General features: G+C 36.1%; 1 long non-coding RNA gene across 4 annotated transcripts; it reads left to right on the top strand.

Moving 5' to 3' along the window:
- The first annotated feature begins 856 nt into the window (after positions 1-856).
- On the top strand, positions 857-18,975 carry LOC139734714 (uncharacterized). 4 transcript variants are annotated; one of them, XR_011711172.1, is made up of 7 exons: positions 857-1,106; positions 2,411-2,455; positions 4,445-4,555; positions 5,224-5,357; positions 6,398-6,470; positions 16,244-16,267; positions 16,996-18,975. It is a non-coding gene; the product is annotated as an uncharacterized lncRNA (long non-coding RNA). The 4 variants fall into 4 exon arrangements; XR_011711171.1 differs by having other exon boundaries at positions 858-1,106; positions 16,999-18,975; XR_011711170.1 differs by having other exon boundaries at positions 859-1,106; positions 6,398-6,462; positions 16,999-18,975.
- The last annotated feature ends 1,484 nt before the right edge of the window (positions 18,976-20,459 follow it).

The following is a 20,459-nucleotide window of genomic DNA, read 5'->3' as shown; positions in this document are numbered from 1 at the left end:
TGATGTTGCTACCAGTAATTACCGGCAGTTGCACCCGTTGCGCCCCCCCCCCCCCCCACGCCTCCTTTACTTCCAAAGCGAAAAAATATGGCTCCAAATGGCAGTTTTGGGACTGTAAAATGTCAAAATTTCCAAACTCGCTCTCTTTGCTCGCTCGCATTTAATTACTATGCAGTTTACCTGATGTTGCTGCCAGTAATTGCCAGCAGTTGCGCCCGGTGCGCCCCCCTTAATTTACAAAGCAAAAAAATATGGCTACAAACGGCAGTTTTTGGACTGTAAAATGTCAAAATTTTCAAGCTCGCTCGCTCCCCTCGCTCGCATGTAGTCGTCATGCCATTCTCCTGATATCGCTGCCAGTAATTTGTCGTTTCACACCGTCATTCCATAATCCATTTATAGGGGGTATACCCTAACCCTTTCCCCGCTTGGTTTCCCTCAAAAAACAGTAAAAGTCTAGGGATTGAGAGCTTCCTATATTCCAAATGTCTGTCCAAAAAATCTCGTAAACATTTAGTGTCAAAACGCACCCCCCTTGAAAAAAAGCTGGTGACGCCCCTGCTAGTATGTGAAGACAAAGTTGTGCGTAAATTGTTTCATAAAGCTGTTCGTATATCAAGTTACGAACAACTTACGAGCGACTGGTGATCACTTTTCGATTGCTATAGTTATTAGAATTTCAATAATTCAGCACAAGAACTGATCACCAGTCGGTCGAAAGTTGTTGGTGACTTTACGAACAGCTTTATGAAACACCCACGAATTCTCGGGCGTGTGCGACGGGCTTTCCATGGTAGTATCGCGTCTCTCGCAGTGCTCCCTCCGTGATCCACACAGTGCATGCCTGCGTGGAGTGTACGTACGTACCAAAGAGTATAGAAGCGCACGCGTGCTCGTACGCTTATACCATGGCTCTACTCTGTTAGTAGCTCCATGCTTTATGCGTAGTACCTTACCCACATATACAATACGGAGGTGGTGTACGTGTTTGTCAATTCGTAACCTACTGCATTGGCGTGGCAGCGCAGCGACAGGCTCACAAATACGACTTCTGAAGACCTTTGCGTGAGACTGACGGTTTGATTAGTTTGGAGTTCGAGTACCAGGTGGGTATTAGTCTGTAAACGCAGGCATGCCTAAACACAGATGTTTGGGTTTTTAGAACAAAATTTCATGTGTGTAGTCGTGGTGCTGTTAGTGTTAGTGACTATAATAAACGTTAGGGTCTATCAGTAGTATCACTCTTATGTGTTCAGTAGTGTCTGGGGACATGCCCATCGTATCACCACAGCTCAGGCCCTATACGTGTACGAAGCTGTTGTAGTGCGTAGACCGTACGTTTAAATGTCAGGAGTATCAGGAAGGAAGTTGCGAAGTTTTTAACGTTAGACCGCGTTTCCTGAATGGACAAGGTGTGAGCCATATCATGATTTGCTATGTAATTACTAGGAAGGCTAAGTTCCAAAGAACCTACTTTAAGAGTTGACGTTGACTAAGAGGGCTTAGCGTTACTCTGGTGATTTGCTTCTGCCAAATCTGGGCGAGATGCGGGCGCCATACTTTAATGCGTAGCTAACACCACGACCAGTAGAGGGCGTATTTTACAGTGCTATATAGCGGTGATTCCTGTCCCCCTTTCCTGTCCCGTAAATATTCCCTGTCCCCCTTTCCTGTCCCGTAAATATTCAATATTGAATGATGCGCCTTTAAGCACCACCAACAACAACAACCCTTTCATTTCACCTTTTTTTATAGGGGGCATGCAGGGGAAGAAATATAACGTTACTTAGCCTGGACCTTGTTTTGTCATACAGAAGTATCATTCCTGTTTAATCATGAAATGTAACTGAAGAGAAGTCATTTATTTTCCAATATGTAGTCCCACAATTACACATCACAAGCTTGACTTTGACCTAATTTCACTGAGTTATGCTGACCGTGTTATAACAATAGGGTTTCCCTGTGCAGATGTGTGCACAGTGAAAAATGTGTTTTTAAGCAAGATTATAAGTTTAAAAGATGGTTTTCCTTTGTTATAAGAATTGTTTAGATTGCAGGAACAGTAAAATAATTTTACAAAGATTTGTATAAAAAATTTGGGTGTTGTGCCTCATATTCCTCTCAAGTACCGGTATGTATTTTCAGAATGTGTGTACCTCACATTATTAGTGGTCTGTCCTTAACACAAGGTCCTCAGGACCAGAAAAATGTGCTTGTTATAATGAAACCTTGTTATATCAGGGTTACAAAAATAATACAATACAAATTGAAATTACAATCTAGGACCACAAAAAAATTACCTTGTTATAGTGAACTTCGTCGTATCAGTGATAATTGTAGAGAGTTCACTGTATAGCCTATACAGGTATTGTTGTAACGTTTGTATTTTTCCTTTCTTTTCTTTCTGCAGGTACTGGTTGCTTTGGAAGGAGATTTATGTTGGTCTTTGTTGAAAGTACGTTTGTGTTTGTGTTTGTTATTTGTTGAATCATCTTCATCCTACATTTCATCTCATACCATTTCACCTTCATCCTTGAATATTCAGTGAATATTCACTGAGATTACATCTGGAAATTCATCCTGGAATTCACGAACTCATCCCTGAAATATCTGAAATATACCTGAAATACCTGAACTTTACCTGAAATACCTTAACTTGAACTTTACCTGAAATACCTTAACTTGAACTTGAAGAAAGCTGAGAACAGAGAACTTCTGAGTGCATGAGAATAAGACAGTATCAGAAGGAGAGAAAGTTTCAGAATCAGAGGCAGAAAGGGTTAGAGTCAAAGAGAAAAAGAGTGAAATCAAAGAGAGGAAGAGTGAGAGTTGACGAAAAAGGAGTAAAAATTAAGCAGAATAACAGAGTTTTAAAGAGTGTTTGAATGAAAGAGTGCATTCTTTAAAAGGATAGTTAAAAACTGGAAAGAGAATTGTCCTAGAGAAGGCGAGAAGTTTGCTGGAAACTTGAAAATAGAAACAGTTAATTTGAGAAAAGGTGTTTAAGAGTCCAGATTACACTGAAAGATTATTAAAGAGTGCCGTCATAAGACGAAAGCATTATAGTGTTGTAAACTAATTGGGGTAGACAAAATTTGCACCTTCAAGGATTATTTGATATTTGATATATTCTGCATTGAAAGTTGCTGCAAATAAATCAACTACAGTTGGCAAGAGCTAATAGCTAGGAGTTGAAATTTTGAAGGAATTGTTAAAAGTGTGAGAAACAATTTATGAGGTGAGGCGAGAAGTATACTAAAAATTTTATGTAAAAATATTTTTTGGTATCTTGAGTCTTGAATTTTCGTTAATTGTTAATAGGATAAAAGAATAATTGAAGAGCGCCATCTTCAGATAAAAGCATTTTAGTCATAGTAAATGAAGGGAGAGACGTTAATATTGCACCTTAAAGGGCTATTTATAAATATTGGGCTGTGAAAACAAAAGCACAATTAGTAAAAGACATACCTTTATTGCAAAAGGAGTCATCTCAAAACAGAAACATTACTGTTTCTTTAATTGTCAGTGAAGACAAAGAATAATTGGTGAAATTGAAATTTTTGTTGCGAAAGACCCTACCCTAAGAGAAAAACATATAAGGGAGACCGATTATTGTGCAGTTAAGGCAAAAGCATAATTGGTAAAATTGTAACCTTTTTTACAAAGAGCATAATCTCGAGATAAAGGCATAATTTAGTCAAATCAAATGTTAGAGAATTGAAGCTGAAATTTCTGTTGGCAGATATCGTAAAAGGAAATTGGCATAGCTTTTCTATAAAGTAGGAATTGAAGCACGTAACAGACAAAGAGTGCCACCTGTTGCTAGAAACAAGCAAACATTGTAGAAATATCCCCACCTGTTGGTAGAAACATTATATGGATCGGTGTTGCAGCTTACTGCTGGAATTTGTATTGCAGTGAAATATAGTACATGTACTGTACACATGTATTAGTGCAACTTTCAAAGCTATTCAATCCGACAATTTTGTTACCAATCGCAGTACTAGTGGAGTAGGTGTGATTCATAAAAGTATAGTGATTCAAGGAATATAACTGTGTTGATTGACAGTTGATTGATATACATTTATTTAGTAATAGGTACCATTATACTTTCAAAGATTCGAAAGCCCTGTAGTTTGACAATGGAAGCAAGTGAATTCAAGATTGTTATTGGTGATATCCTAGATATCCTCCATAGTTGTGACTTGATGAGAAATGTAGAGGTCAGTGAATGTGATGCATGTTGCAGTGTGATCAATGAAAATGAAAGCAGAGTACCATGTGAGGATTGTGGCAAGCAGTTTCATGTGATGTGTACAGGAACTATTTCTCATGAGGCTAGAATGTGTGATGCAAGGTTGATTTGGATATGTTCAGCATGTGGAAGCAATAATATTGCCCATCGCATCTTTGACAAAATTGGCATTCCTTGTCATTTCAATAGATACGAACTTCTCGAAGACCTTGGTGATGAAGATTTTCATGTTGATGTTTCACTTACATCACGCAAGAGCAACCAGAGAAAGAAACCAACGAAGATGAGACTGAAAAAGAGGTATGTGAGAAGAAAGAACAAACGTGGTGTTCTAGAAATGACAAATGTGTGTGTGGAGGAAAGAGCAAATTGTGACAGAGATGAATCAGATCCGACATTCATCTCAAATCTCACTAGGAGGCAATTTGAACCATTAGAAACTGCAGTTGATGATGGTTGGACAACTGTGAAATCAAGGAAGACAAAAGTGATTGAGAAGGCCAAACTGACAACATCCCAAACAATGACTAACAATCCTAAGACCAAGACCAATAACAAGAGCACAGTGAGATCAGTAAATGGTGTGATTCTCCAACCTGGCGTGACCTACATTGGCAAAGCAATGAAAGGCTACTATCTTGAAAAACAGAGAAGAGCCAAGACCAGCAAAGGCAAAAAATCAAAAGTAGAAACAAGGCAAGAAGAACATGGTGAACTCGTGAAGCGAAATATGAATCGAAACTTGGACACAGAACGAAATGATAGTCTGCAGGTGTATACTGAATCTGTATTGAATGTATATTCAAAGTGTGTTCAGTCACCTCATGTTATGGCAAAATACTCTGAGCAAATCTATGCAAAAACACAGAGAAGTTGGGCTGATGTGGCTAAAAGCACTCCGAATATGACTAATGGATGTTTCGTACTGAGTGGTGATCAGGCTACATGTGTCTCTGTCCTTTCCACAGACATTGAAAAAGAAGTTTGGAATGTAAACAGGCTCTATGGAGGTGGAAATGCACGGCAACCAAGAAAGAAAGGTCGTTTCACGAAGATCCGCAACAAACAAAGTGTGCCAGTGGTTAAAAATGCTGACTCACAGGTGCGTAACAATGAAAAGGTGAAACATGACATTTTTGAAGGAGAACATGCAGCAAAGAATGAAAAGTTGTGTAAGAATGAAATATCTGACCGTGAGGACAGTAATTCCACAAATAGAGACAACACAGGCTCGAATGATATGTCCAAAGTGAAGTGTGACAGAATCCACGATATGCATGAACTAAACCCATGTTACAGCGAAACAAAAGATGTTGAAGGTGACAGTCAAATATCAGTGAATGAATTGTTCTCTGTGAATTCTACTACAAATGTAAATGTTCACTCTCCGTGTCACAAACCTGTTTCAGGTATGCAAAACATGTGTGTTCAAGTTTGTAATGAATCAATATTCCTGCCTGAACGTGAAAAAACTATTAATCCATCTGATTGCATAGTAATGAATGCTGGTTCTGCAAATAGTGTTGACCACCATAATTCATATGATGTTCAAGAATCGTCTGTACTTATATTAGATGGTGAACCAGCTGCAAATGATTTAGAGACTGAAGAACGTGTCTGTAAGCCTGTTTCTCTTTCAGATTCAGAATATGATAGAAGGCAATCATATCCTCTGACTAAAACAATCGCACAAGGAAATTTTAATCAAGGTGATCAACGATTTGGTTATACTGCTGGCAAACAATGTGCATGTAATTCTATTGTGGCAGTTCTCTACATTCAAACAAAGAATGGAATCGAAATGAGACCTCGTGATCTTGATCAGATTCTGACACTTGGGAATGAGTTGTATTATTACATAAAGAAGGATTCACAACTGAATGAAGAGCTTGTAATGATAGATGAATTACCGAAGGAACTTCATATTCTGGATGAAAAATTTCAAATAACTTATGGTGAATCGAAATATGGAGTGTTGGAAGGAGATCAAAACAATTTGTCAAATTTTGGTGCTTTGCCATTGAGTCAAGCATTAGAACAAGAACTGTGCCGATATGATGCATGTCTTATGAATTTTGCTGAGAGTACATTTGCAATCATTAGGCATCACAGTGGTTATTATGTGTTTGATTCTCATTCCAGAAGTCATGATGGATACTTGGTACAAGATGGATGCAGTGTCTTGCTTAGCATTTCATCATGGCAAGGTATACAGGTACACTGTTTGAATTTGGCAAAATCTATGGCATGTGATTTACGTACTACTCAGTTTGAATTAACCGGTCTGGCAGTAGAATTCAATTCTAAGAAAAATGTATTGACAACTAGTGGCTCTAAGAGATCAAAGACCCTAAATACTGCGTGTGGGAATATAAATGATCAAAACAGCGACTATTCGCAACATTGTCATCATATTGAAAGAAATCTGAGTTATAGTGATGAGACTCAAAATGTAACAATAAAGGAAACCAGAGTTAATGTAAGCAGTGATGACTATGGAAGTGAGAATGAAGTTGAATTTGTTTCACTTGAAAAGACAACACAAAGAAGAGATAGAAACTTCAAATTTGCACCAATTACATATGTAGACAAGCAGTGTTTGTGCAATAGATTAAATGTCAATTACTGTGGCGCAGCCAGTGAACCAGTGGAAGATACAAATGAAAATTTGTGTATGAGGAAACCTGTAAATATCAAGAGAGTTATGGGTGATGGCAACTGCTTTTACAGAAGTATTTCTCATGTAGTTACTGGCAGTGAAGGAAACCATTTCATGCTCAGGAAATCCAATGTGGCACATTTACTGGAAACGGGTGATTTATTTAAAAATTTAATTAACACAGTGAAATATCAGAATGTCAGGGACTTTGTACTTCAAGAGAAATTGATGGATTTAGGAACATGGGCTGGTCACACTGATATTAGTTCAATGGCACATATGCTAGATTGTGATATATATGTGTATGATGATCATACAAAAAATTGGCAAATTTTGTCTGCAAGGAAACCGGGGTACTATAACAAGGTAACAACTGAAAGAGGCATATATATTGTGTTCACTGGAAGCAATCATTTTGATGTAGTTGAAAGTGTAACTGCTGTTCAGTCTAGTACTTTGGATGAAAAATTAAGTGTGTTTCATGTGAATTCAGATGCAAATGTGGAAAGTAAAAAAGAAAGTCATCATGAATCATCTAAGGCTACCGAAAACTTGACATTGAAGAAAGGCAGTGTTAGAGTGAAGAAAATGATGTCCAAACAAATAATGGTGTCAAACTTGCAAGAGACACAAATTCCATTACAAAACACATGTCAACAGACAGTAGTCGATGTTGATGCATCCGAGGTGAAGCAAGTGGGAGAAATTAAAAAGATTAATCTCATGTACACACCTGTGAATAAATTTGACAGAGAGAAGTTTTGTTGCAAATTAGGCATAAAGGTTAATGACAAATGTAGCAGTAATGATGTGCCAAAAGATATGGTGGAAAATGGTAATATTACTGTCCTGTCACAACCATTAACTATCTATAAAATTAGTGGTGATGGAAATTGCTTTTACAGAGCTATGTCATATGTCACATGTGGCAAGGAAGATTCACACCGTGATGTTCGAAAAGCAACAGTTATGCATATTTTACAAAACAAGCAAGATTATGTAAGCCTTTTAAAATCAGGATACACAGATGTTGTAAAATACATTGCAAAGGAAAGAGTATTCAACAATGGCACATGGGCTACAGAATTGGAAATAATGGCCTTATCAAATCTACTAGATACTGATATTTATACATATGAAGAAAACTGTTCAAAATGGAAATTATTTGGTGCAAGCAAACTTCAGTTTGGAATTGTTACATCACAAAGAGGTGTTTACTTGCAACACACAAATGGCAATCATTACGATGTTGTAGAGTCTGTATGTCCAAGGATCCAAACATTAAGTTCATGCCAAAACTTGTCAAGACCACAAAACATTACCGCTATGGAAACGCCTGTGACAAGAAAGAGAAGACTCACAACTGAGAGAAAAGTTACGAAACAAGTCGGTGATTGTCAAATAAATGTATTGAACAATGAAGTTTTAGAGGATGACATTGAACGTGCTGTTAAAATGAGTAGGGATACTGAAGAATCTGAAGAAGTTGAAACTACAAGGCAAACTACAAAAAGGAAAAAACAAAGAAAAAAAAGTAATGCAAATATTACCAGACGAAAAAATAGAGATCGAATGAGAGCACAGAGAGAAAAGAAAAAAAATGAGCAAAGACAGTTAGAAATAGAATGTTTATCAGATGTTCAGCCTTTTCTATTCCGCAAACTAAAAAATGCAGCTGCAAAGAAAGTAAAATATCAAACAGATGAACCTTACCGGTTCGAAAAGAGAAGAGAAATTAAGGAGAGACAAAGAAACAGGTACTTGTTCGATCCTACTTACAGAGAAAATGTCAAGAGAGCAATGAGCAGAAAGATGAGAGCTAGATATCAACGCAATGCTTTATTAAGAGAAAAAATCAAGAAAATGATGAGGACAAAGATGAAAGCTAGATACCAAAATGATGCTTCATTTCGAGAAAAAATTAAGAAAAGGATGAGAACAAAGATGAAAGCCAAATATCAAAACAGTGCTTCATTCAGAAAAAGGCTGAAGACAATGAGGAAAGTAAACTATGGGTGCAATGTTCTACATAGAGAAAGGCTTAAGAAAATGAGGAAAGCTAGATATCAAAACAATGCTTTATTCAGAGAGAGGCGTAAGAAAATTATGAGGAAAGTTTCAAACATTAAGTACAAGACAAATTTTTTGTACAGACAGCAGGTTGCAATGAGAAACATGAAACGAAAAAAACAAGAAAAAATGAATATGAGAAATTGTGACCATGTTTTGAAAAAATTTAGGGAAATTGTTTCACACGGCCCTGAATATGTATGTTGCGTATGTTTGAAATTATTATTCAAGAATCAAGTATTGAAGTGTACAAAAGCAAAATATAACGATTTGAGGTGCTTAAAGGAGGAGTATTTACATACATGCAGCGATGACTGTGATATTGACTGTCAAATAGTAAAGTCATCAAGAAATTTTTTATGGGTTTGTTACACTTGCCACAGGAAATTATTAGCTGGTAATATGCCTGCTGAAGCTAGCAGAAATAATTTAGAATTACGTGCTATTCCTGCGGAACTTGGAAATCTGAATCAGTTGGAAACACATTTGATTGCACTAAACATTCCATTTATGAAAGTTTTGAATTTGCCTAAAGGAGGACAATATGGAGTGCATGGCCCAACAGTTTGTGTACCTTCACGCACAAATGAAACTGTAAAGATATTACCTCGACCGGAGACTGATGATCAATTAATTCGCGTAAAGCTAAAGAGGAAACTGTCATATAAAGGACATTATGAATATCAGTTTGTCAAGAAAAACAATGTCCTAGCTGCATTGGAATATTTGAAAAAGAATAATAAGTGGTATTCTGATATTGCTATTGATAGCGAATGGGACTCTGATTTATCAGACAAAAATAGTAAAACAGCTTGTGGTAAACTATTTGATTTAAGTGAAACTAATGATGATGATGATGATATAGAGGATGATCAAGATGGACGATTACAAGGCATTCAGTTGGGCACATGTTTGCAGAAGGTCGATATGAGACAAGAAGTGCTTGATCAGTTTTTTGATGATATTATATGCTGTGCTCCTTGTGAAAAGAATAGTCCTGTGTCACTATTGATGGATGAGAGTAATGAGGCAAAATGTTTTCCTGCTCTGTTTCCAACAGGCCAGCCAACATTTCATGATACCAGGTACATTAAAGTAACACTTGGTCGTTATTTGCATAATCGTTTGATGCATGTAGACAACAGATTTGCAAAAAATACAGAATATATTTTCTATGCTCAGTGTATTTATGAACTGCAACAAATACTTTCTAGTGTTTCTATAGCTGTCAGAAAAAGCTCAGAGAAAATAGATAATTCCACATTGATGCGATGTTCAGATCTAAAGGATGCAAGAAAACTTCATGAGATACTGGATTCGAATAAAGGATATAAATTTCTGAAACAAATACGAGGAACACCTCCATACTGGCAATCTACACAGAAAGATGTATTAGCAATGGTTAGACAACTTGGAAAGCCTACATGGTTTGCATCATTTTCATCAGCTGAAATGAGATGGCCTGAAGTTATTAACACATTGCTAAATCAACAAGGTGATGGGAGAAAAGCAAGTGATCTGGATTGGACAGATAAGTGTAATTTATTAAAATCAAATCCAGTGACAGTAGCTCGTATGTTTGATAAACGCTTTCATGCATTTTTGAACAGAGTGATTCTTTCTGAGGCAGAACCTATTGGCAAGATAATTGACTATTTTTACAGGATTGAATTTCAACAGAGAGGATCTCCACATACACACTGTTTATTCTGGGTTGAAAATGCACCTAATTTGGGTGTCGAGAAAGATGAAACTGTCATAGATTTTATTGATAAGTATATTTCATGCAACATTCCATGTGAGGATGAAGATGAAGAACTGTATGAAATAGTGAAGAATGTTCAGCTTCACTCAAAGAAACATTCAAAATCATGCAAGAAAAAGGGAACCTCCTGTAGATTTAATTTTCCAAGACCACCTTCTGAGAAAACATTTGTTGTGAAGCCTGATGATAATCCAGAAGTTACAGATGAGGCTCAAGATGTTCTGTCTGCAGTAAAGAATTCATCATGTGTGGAAGGCAAATATGATAATGCTAGGCAGCTCTTTGAAGCTCTTGGGATGTCTCAAAAGGAATTTGAAGATGCCTATAATGCTGTAGCTACAAAAGAAGATGTAGTCATGAAAAGAGATCCAAAAGATATATGGGTTAATCAATATAATTCATTCTTACTCAGAGCTTGGAATGCCAATATGGATTTGCAGTATATAACAAATGAGTATGCCTGCATTGTTTATGTTGTGTCATACATGTCAAAAGCAGAAAGAGAAATGAGTTTGCTCTTGAAAAATGCTGAAAGTGAAATGAGAGAGGGCAATGAAGATGCTCGAAAGAGTATGAAAGAAATAGGACATGTGTATATGCAAAACCGTGAAGTTTCAGCACAAGAAAGTGTGTATCGTGTTTGTGGCCTGAGATTGAAAGAGTGCTCAAGAAAAGTAGAGTTTATACCTGTTGGACCAAACCCTGTGAGAATGAGTCTACCACTGAGTGTTATTCAAAGCAGACGAGACGATGATGATAGGAGCCCATGGATGCCAAGCAGAATTGATAAATATAAAGCCCGACCTGATGGTTTTGAATTTGAAAATATGTGTTTAGCCACATTTTGTTCAAAGTATAGACTACTCAGTGAATCTGATATAAAGGGTAAGAAACAGAAACAGAGTGTGTTTAAATTGAGAGATCAGCTGGGCTATATACAAAAAAGAACAAGAACCAATGATGCTGTAGTGAGATACCCTCGTTTTTCACCGACTGTAACCCCAGAAAAATATTATCAGAGTATATTGCAACTATTTTTGCCATATCGTACTGATAAACAGTTAAAACCTGACCAATTTTTGACATATGAGGAATTTTATCAAAATGGATCTGTTCGAATGTTTAATAAGAATTTGGAAAGTGTCAAAAGTATTGCCAATGAAAATCTCAGGCAGTATGAAAAAAACGCTGATACAATTGATCAGGCACAAGAATATCTTGAGAAATTTGGTGCACAAGAAGATGCATGGGGATTACTCTGTCCAGAAACAGAAGTTGAAAGACATGAAACAGCTAAAATCCATGTAGAAGTTGAAGATGCTGACAATGAGTTTAGAATCCCAGATCTTGAATCTAAATCTCAGGAGAAAGAGTCATATGGCATAGAATTTCGATCATGTAGCATTTCGAGAGAAGACAGTAATGTCTTATTAAGAACTTTAAACAGCAAGCAGCAAAAAGTGTTCTACAAAATACGACAATGGTGTCTTGACAGAGTTAATGGAAAAGAAGCCACACCGTTTCAGATATTTGTGACAGGTGGTGCTGGAACAGGAAAAAGTCATCTGGTGAAATGCATATGTAATGAAGGGACAAGAATTCTAGGTAAAATGATGCATAATCCAGATGATCTTTCAATTATGAAAGTAGCTCCAACTGGAATTGCAGCCTACAATATTGATGGTAGTACTATTCATAATGCACTGTCCATACCCATTTCTGCTTCATTACCTTATCAACCCCTTGGAGAAGAAAAGATAAGTCATTTACGTACTCAGCTGGGCCAATTACAGATACTAATAATTGATGAAATATCCATGGTTGATCAGAAGCTACTGTGGTATGTACATGGACGTTTAAGGCAAATAAAGCAGACGCGTGATGATGCTCCATTTGGAAAGGTTTCAGTTATTGCAGTTGGAGATTTTTATCAGTTACCCCCAGTAAAAGGTACTCCTTTGTATAAAGATACATTGCAAAGTTCTTTATGGACAGACAACTTCTCTATGATTAACTTGGATGAAATAATGAGACAAAAGGATGATGCAGACTTTGCTGTTCTTTTGAACAAATTAAGGGTAAAAGAAAAGAAAGATGAATTATCAAGTGATGATTTTGCAGTTCTTCAATCATGCCAAACTGGAGAGCAATGTGAGGATGCCCTGCATATATATTCTTCAAACAAACAAGTAAATGACTGGAATAAAATAATGCTTCACAAGAAATGCACAAATATCATCTGTCTTGATGCAGAAGATTTTGAACTTGGCGATAAGGGTAAAAACAAAGCATGTGACAAGCCACGGAGATGTACTAAAGCTTCTTTGCCAGCATATCTTTGGGTTGCTGAAAATTCTAGAGTGATGCTGATCAAAAATGTGAATGTGACCAAAGGTTTATCAAATGGCTGCATTGGCACTGTAACTGACTTAGTAAGAGTAAATGAAAATGCCAGACCCTCAAGTGTGCTTGTGAAATTTGACAATGAAAAAGTAGGAACACAGTCAATAGAAATGCAACAGGAATCAATTGGGAAAAAATATACGAGGAAACAATTTCCCTTGAAATTAGCATATGCATGCACAATACATAAAGTACAGGGCATGACAATGGAAAAAGCTGTTGTTTCTCTGAAAAATATATTTTTGCCCGGACAAGCATATGTTGCTCTGAGCCGTGTCACATCAATACGTGGACTAACTATTGAAGATTTTGATCCCAAAGTTATATATTGCAATCCAACTGTTAAAGAAAGTTTAGAAAACATGCCAACATTTGTTGATGAAAAGAGCTTTGATAATGATGTTTCTGTTGCGACTCTGAATATAATGCTACATAACATTCAAGGTCTTAAAGCACATTTCAAAGATATCCAATCAAACCTCCTATGTAGAAATTCTGATATTATTTGTTTAACTGAAACTTGGCTTAATGATGACATTTTTGATGTGAATTTAGATCATTTTAAAATGTACAATCAACCTCGGTCAAAATCTTATTCAGATGAAAGTCCCTTATTTTCGGCACTGAAAAATCAAGCACATGGTGGAGTTGCAGTGTACAGTAAAATCAAATCTATTAGTAGGCTGGATTTACATGTCAATAATCTAGAATATATTACATTTGCAGTAACTTGTCCTTCATGTCTCATTTCTGTGATATATAGACCTCCCAGATATGATAAGAAACAATTTTGTGAGAAACTGAAGAGACTACTCGTAGAATTGCAGCAGAGAAGTACGAAACGCATAGTTATTGGTGACTTCAATGAAAATCTCAGACAAGGTTCAAGTGATTCATGTGTGCATAAATTGATGTATTCTTACGGATATCAACAACATGTACTTGATGCTACAACAGAAGGTAATACATTGATTGATCATGTATATAGCACAGGTATAGACTCACTTCATGTTGAAGTTATTCCACTTTACTACAGTTACCATGAGGCTATCAGAATACAGTTCTGATGAGTGATGTCTTGAGTTTACGCAAAGTAATGTGGCACATATATTCAAATCAATTGATATTTATTTTCTTTTGTCATCATATTTCCTTTTGTAATACAGAATGAGGAAAATAAAAAAGTGTGAATAGGACAGAGCATACAGCAATTCAAAAACAAATGAGTAGAAGTGATACTTATGATCAATACTGAGGTGTTTGAAGTTAAAAAAAAAAATTGCAATGAGTAAAACATGTGAAGTATGGAGGGTTCCACTGGGAAGATTATGCTTGTGAATATGAAACAAGACTTCAACAAAAGTATGACTACTAGTACTACAGAAAACAGCGACATTATGAGACAGAAAGTGACAATTCAGTGATTATAGACTTCCTAAATATGACCCAAAAATAATGTGAGAAATTATGGAAATTAGTTGTTGAATTGCACCAAATAAGCACAAAAAGCATAGTTATTGGTGAATTTAATGAAATTCTCAGACAAGGTTCAAGTGATTTGCTTGGCATAATTTGATGTGTTCTTGTGAATATCAACAACATGAAGTTGATGCTACAACAGAAGGTGGCACATTTATCGGTCATGTATGTAGTATAGGTATTAATGATCTCACCATTGAAGTTATTCGCCTTTACTACAGTTACCATGAAGCTATTTGAATACTGTTTCACTGAACTTGTTTTTACTAATAACATTAGATGTTTATTCAAGGTTTTTTTCACAATGCTGAAATCAAATGAAATATATTTTCATCTTTCATCATACATATTTTTATGATGTTATGGAGAATAGATGAAATATGATGAATGAAATGAACAGAATGTTCAACAGTAGTGAAACCTTATGATAATATTAAATTGTAATGAATACTGAAGTGATTGAAGTGAGGAAAACAGTGTGCCATGAGCAAAGTGTGCAAAGGGTGGAGAGATCCACTGAAGCGACCTTGATTGTGCACAGGAAACAAAACTTGGGCAACAATAAAAGTACTACATAACACATTGACATTATAAAGAAAAAATAAATAGACAACGACAAGAGCATGCAACAGAAACAATGATCTTTGATTGCTTGTTGAAAGAAATGTGGGCTTGCATGTCAAGAAGAAGGAAAAACACATAAATTGTGTAATTGCAAAAATGATTTAAAGGACTGTAATTATAATGTTACATGTATGTCAGCAATAGTGGTGATATTAAAAATTTATGAAGTGGTAATGCTGAATCTAGGTGAGAATTATCAACCCTTTTCACAAAGCAGTAGCTGAGCTGGTAGTTGCTCTTCTCTAAATATCATTGTTGGAAATGTAACTATAAAAGGAAGATACAAGTTCAGTATGGAACAGAAATAAAACAAAAGACAGAAAATGGAATTGAAATAGAATAGACAAAGAATAAAAATAGAACAGGCACAACAGAAATAAAACATAGCCCAGAAAATGACAGTGCAGAAAGGTAGATTTTGGCATAATAATCATTTTGAAAAATATTTTTTTTCAGAGAATTAAATGCTGATAATGATAAGTTTGTGTTACTATTTGATGAGCGTTTAGAGCTGAGGAAAATCAAATTGTAAATGCTGATGAAAGTGCTTTGAAATAAATGGAAAAAGTAGGAGTTGCATTTATATGTGCGAAACCTGATCAATAGGCATATGTTGTAATTGATAGAAATGAATATTTCACCAGAGAAGATAGAGTGAAATCCATGAGTGATCATGTATGTGGTGCAAGAATTGTATTTATTACGTAAACATTATGAGCTACATAGCACAAGTTTTGATTGATTTCATGCAAATTTATGAAAAATGTTTTGAGTTTTCAAACCCCTGTTTCTCAAACATTTGCTTTCATTGATTGATGTCATTGTTTCTCTTTAGCACCCATGGTAGTGAGAATAAAGCACTGGCCAAAATGAAAAAAGCATCAATTAGGTGTATTTCATCTAGGTGTTTATGGCTAACATCTTTATGTCTTTACATTTGCCTGGTGAATGATGAACTGGTCTGTGCTTGTGCCGCAATCATGTCCAGCCTTGTACCCAAGTGTTTCCACCGGTGAGTTTTATTTCTTTTTTGCTTTTTTTTCCCCCTACTTTTTGTCAGATTTGTATGCATTTAACTTTTCACACAACTTTTTGACAAAATCAGGCTCAATCATACTCAGTGTTCAAATTAAATTCTCACAATAATCTCTCCAGGTGTGTTTTTAAGCTGTATTAGCATAACCTGTAGAATTATGCATACACAGGTGTTTCTTCAGAATTATTTTTTTTTCCCCTGAAATGTTTGTAATATATGTTCTATCATCTAAAGTCTGTGATCTGAAACAGTTTGTTAATTCCATATTACATTTATGAAATGTTATTCACATATTCCTTATTCTTATAAATGTGACTGTACAAGTGTAGTTTTGTTCTGTCCAATTTACATCGTAGCTAAACATGATATACATCCAGAGAACTATGATGTATATGCTGTACTCCTGTAAGAGAAATAGGTGTATGTATTCATGAAAAGAAAGGTTAACATAAAAGGTGATGTGATGTTATGTGAAGTTGTGAATGTTTCAGTACAGTTGTGTTCGCAAGTTATGACTACAAGAAATTGGTTGTATCTGTCTAAAATATGTAAAACATAATGTAACTTTCTTCGTAACATTTGTGATAATGATATTTATGTTCTCCCATTCTAACAACACATATTTCAGTTCTTTCATTTTATCGATGTTAAAAGATAAGCAGTGTACTTCATTTGTAACAGTATGTTGTTTATGTATTTTAAAGCAGGGTCTTGACCAACAGAGAGAACACACCAGCTTTGCTTTGCAGCGTTGGTGTAGCACAGGGAGTAGAACTCTACTGGTTAAAGGCTCAAAACCAGTCAATTGGACCAGGTGTGGATCGCATCTATTTCAACTGTGTGGACAGCTGTCAATCTTGGATCAAACTTGGTTGACATGCAAGCACTTCATATCAGATGATAACAGATGAGCAACGTAATAGTTTCTCAGGACTTCCACTCTCTTCCATCTACAATAATTCTAAGCACAGTGAACAGTATGCATGATAAATGCAAAAGCAAAGGGTATAAATGTAATTGAAGTATTGTGGAATGATTTACGCAACATAAAATACCTCAATAATTATTAATTTTATGTTTATGTGGTGGTAATCAGATCATGTGTAGTATTGGAAGGTACGGTAAGTTAGCCATAGTGGCATGTTAAGCCACCGTCCCTGGAGACACTCAAGTGGTAACGTGTTAATGACCCATAGCATAATCATTTACACCACCATATTGTTTTCGTGATTGACACAGAAACGTCTTTGATTAAGGGCAAAACCAAAATGTAGACCATAAAAGTAGAAGTATGTGAAATGCAAATGTGCAGTATTTTTACATTTTTCCATTATGGATCAAAGCTATGACTTAGATATTAGATGATGATTGTGAGAAGCAAGTGTGGGTCTTTTTTTCTGTTTTATCCTTTGAATAATTGCAAAGATGCAAAGTTTAAAAAAAATTAACAACAAGATTTTCATGACTTAGTGTCTTTGCGCTCGCGCAAACGAGAAGGGTATTCCCCCTCCCACAGTAAGGAGCCTTTTTTAAATTTGTAGCTGTTAATAAAGGATCTGGTGCATAATTAAGTGACTATTGTTTGCTAATTTGGCATGATGAAGGGAAATACACCTTCAATTGCAAGCATCACTTCAATCCTTTTAGCTACACTCCTCATTTTTGGTTCAAGTTGCAATTTCACTTGATGTCTGAGAAAAATGGGTACTATGTGTGAAATCGTGAGACAGACCCTAAATGCATGAGTCTCACCATAATGAGAGACTTGGTCTGTAATTGATGCATATATTTTGTGTATGCACATATATGTAAACCTTCAGTAATGCTCTAGGTGTGGGGTTAGTTGAGGAAGACTCTATGACCCTGTTTACAGTGTGGGGCTGCACCATGCTGCGGCCAAGCCGTGGTTGAGCATAACCTCAATTGCGAGGCCAAGCCCCGCAATTTTGTTCCTTTACACTACTGGGCTCGGCCGCGCTTTTATTTCAAACCTTTTAATATTTTGTCATAGTGGCGCTCTACTTGTAAACAAACACAATTCGGTGTTGTCTGGTTTTCAGACCCTTTGCCAACTGAATTTCATGGCAACGAAATCACCGTTCGGGCAAAGGCCTTTTCTGAAGGGAAAGATCCTTTGCAGGACAAGATCACATTAAACTATGCTAGTTTTCGATGTTGAGGGGGTTAATATCCTGAATAGTGAAATAGTACAAGTACGGGGTTTGGAAACCAGAATAAAATTGGCAGCGCATTTGGCCCCATTTGCGTTTACACAGAGAAAAAGGCCAGGCTCAGCCGCGGCTTAGCCACCTCCAGAGCGAGGCCAAATGCAAGGCCAACTTTGGCCTTGCATTTGGCCTTTTGCACGTTTACACTGAAATGGAGGTTGGCTGGGCTATCGTTGAACTGCGGCCAAGCCTCGCATCGTAAACAGGGTCTATGTGGCAAATTGAGCTATGGCTCAACTTGCCCTAAAGACCTGCATTCATGTCCATGGTACAATTGAAAACATAGTTGAGACCATGGACAATTTGTATGGAGCACTAGGCGTGGTGTGGCCTATTTTGTTAGGAAATTAGTCATTTGTCAACGTAATGACCATTTCTTTAAAAAATGTTCATTTCATTCAACATTTTGAAACATTACAAAGTGACTGATTTTGTAATGAAATAGGCCATGCAATATTTAAGGCTCTATTCAAATAGTCCATGATTTCAATTTTACCATCTTCATAAATTTATACCATAAAGTCTAGCACATTTTACTAAATATAATGCGTGTAATCACTTCATACTTTTAAATACTTCTGAGATATGAAACTAAAAAAAAGAAGTCCATTTGATTTATGTTGGATAGTAAAAAACAAAACAAAAAACAAAAACATGTTTTTTAAAGAGAGTTTCAAAACTTACACTGCTTCTCTGTGTGGGAGTAGCAAGTAAGCACTACATGTAGCTACCTCGAATTTTTCCAGAGGATTAATTGCAATGGCATGACACAAATTTCTGCAAGACACTCAGTTATTTCTGATGCATCATGCGAAAAACAAAAATTGACCCATAATACCTTACATTCACCAAGTGCAGATAAAGTAAAATTTTAAACCATTTGAGGGTTTTCATGAAACAAGAATGGAATTTGTGTGTAGAATATGTTTCAGTGGTAATTCTAGATGCTGCATTTTTCTGGGGAAAAATATATTTGAAGAGGTTGCTTTGTCATATTTAGAATTGTTGAATATTGTCATTTGAATTGAATCAAATGATGGAAAAATCTTTTGTGTTATAAATTGTGCATTAGGAAATTTAGTGTCCATATAACATATTGTCAATGTGACTTGAAAGAAAATGATGGCCATGTTGAAAGTAGCTCTCATTGCTTATTCAATATTTTGTTTCATTGTAAGTGTAATCAATTCCAGCAGTATTGATGTTTTAGTTATATGTTTTAATAGATATTTATTGCCTACATATCAGATATGACCTGTGACAAAAGTGGTGCCATTTTTGTAGCTGCTTGCTTTCTTCAAGAAAGCTGCCATTGTTAATTGATGTTTTTTGATGTTGTTTATAAAGGTTTAAAGTTGAAGGGAAGAAATGTTTCTCTTTTGTATTATAAATCACAGATCAGCAGTTTCTACTGTTTTTATATTCAGCTGAGCATTGGTTAGTGTCAAAAAAGGCTGCCATTGTCATAATGATTGCCATTGTTTATTTGAAATTCTTTGACATTGTCAAATCAATTTAAGGATTGGAACTATTTGTATGTGTGAGTGTGTGTGTGTGTGTGTGTGTGTGTGTGTGTGTGTATAAATCAGGAATTTCATTGTCCATGTTTTAGTTAAAGTGGCAAATAATTGAGTCAATATTGTGACAAGTCAATTTTTAAAGCCATGATGCGCCAAGTAATGGACATCATGAAGACTGTAGTTGATGTCCTGAACCCCGGTCAGATTCCAGTCCTTACATGTAATCAAGCACTCTACACTATGGCAAAGGGGGTCCAATGGAGCAGCCCTAGAAGTTATATTCCAGGGATTATTCCATAGTGATTTTTGGTTGACGATGCGTTTTGAGGATATCCTGACTCATATCACATTGTGTCAGATCTAAACACACATTGCAGCAGATAGGATCAACCCAGTCCTGAATGCAGTTTGCAGAGCTAT

The sequence above is a fragment of the Diadema antillarum genome, unplaced genomic scaffold (assembly GCF_040938485.1).
Source record: "Diadema antillarum isolate AM-2024a unplaced genomic scaffold, OU_Dant_1.0 scf00000026, whole genome shotgun sequence".
In the NCBI taxonomy this organism is placed as follows: domain Eukaryota; kingdom Metazoa; phylum Echinodermata; class Echinoidea; order Diadematoida; family Diadematidae; genus Diadema; species Diadema antillarum.
This window is presented reverse-complemented; position numbering and strand designations above follow the sequence as displayed.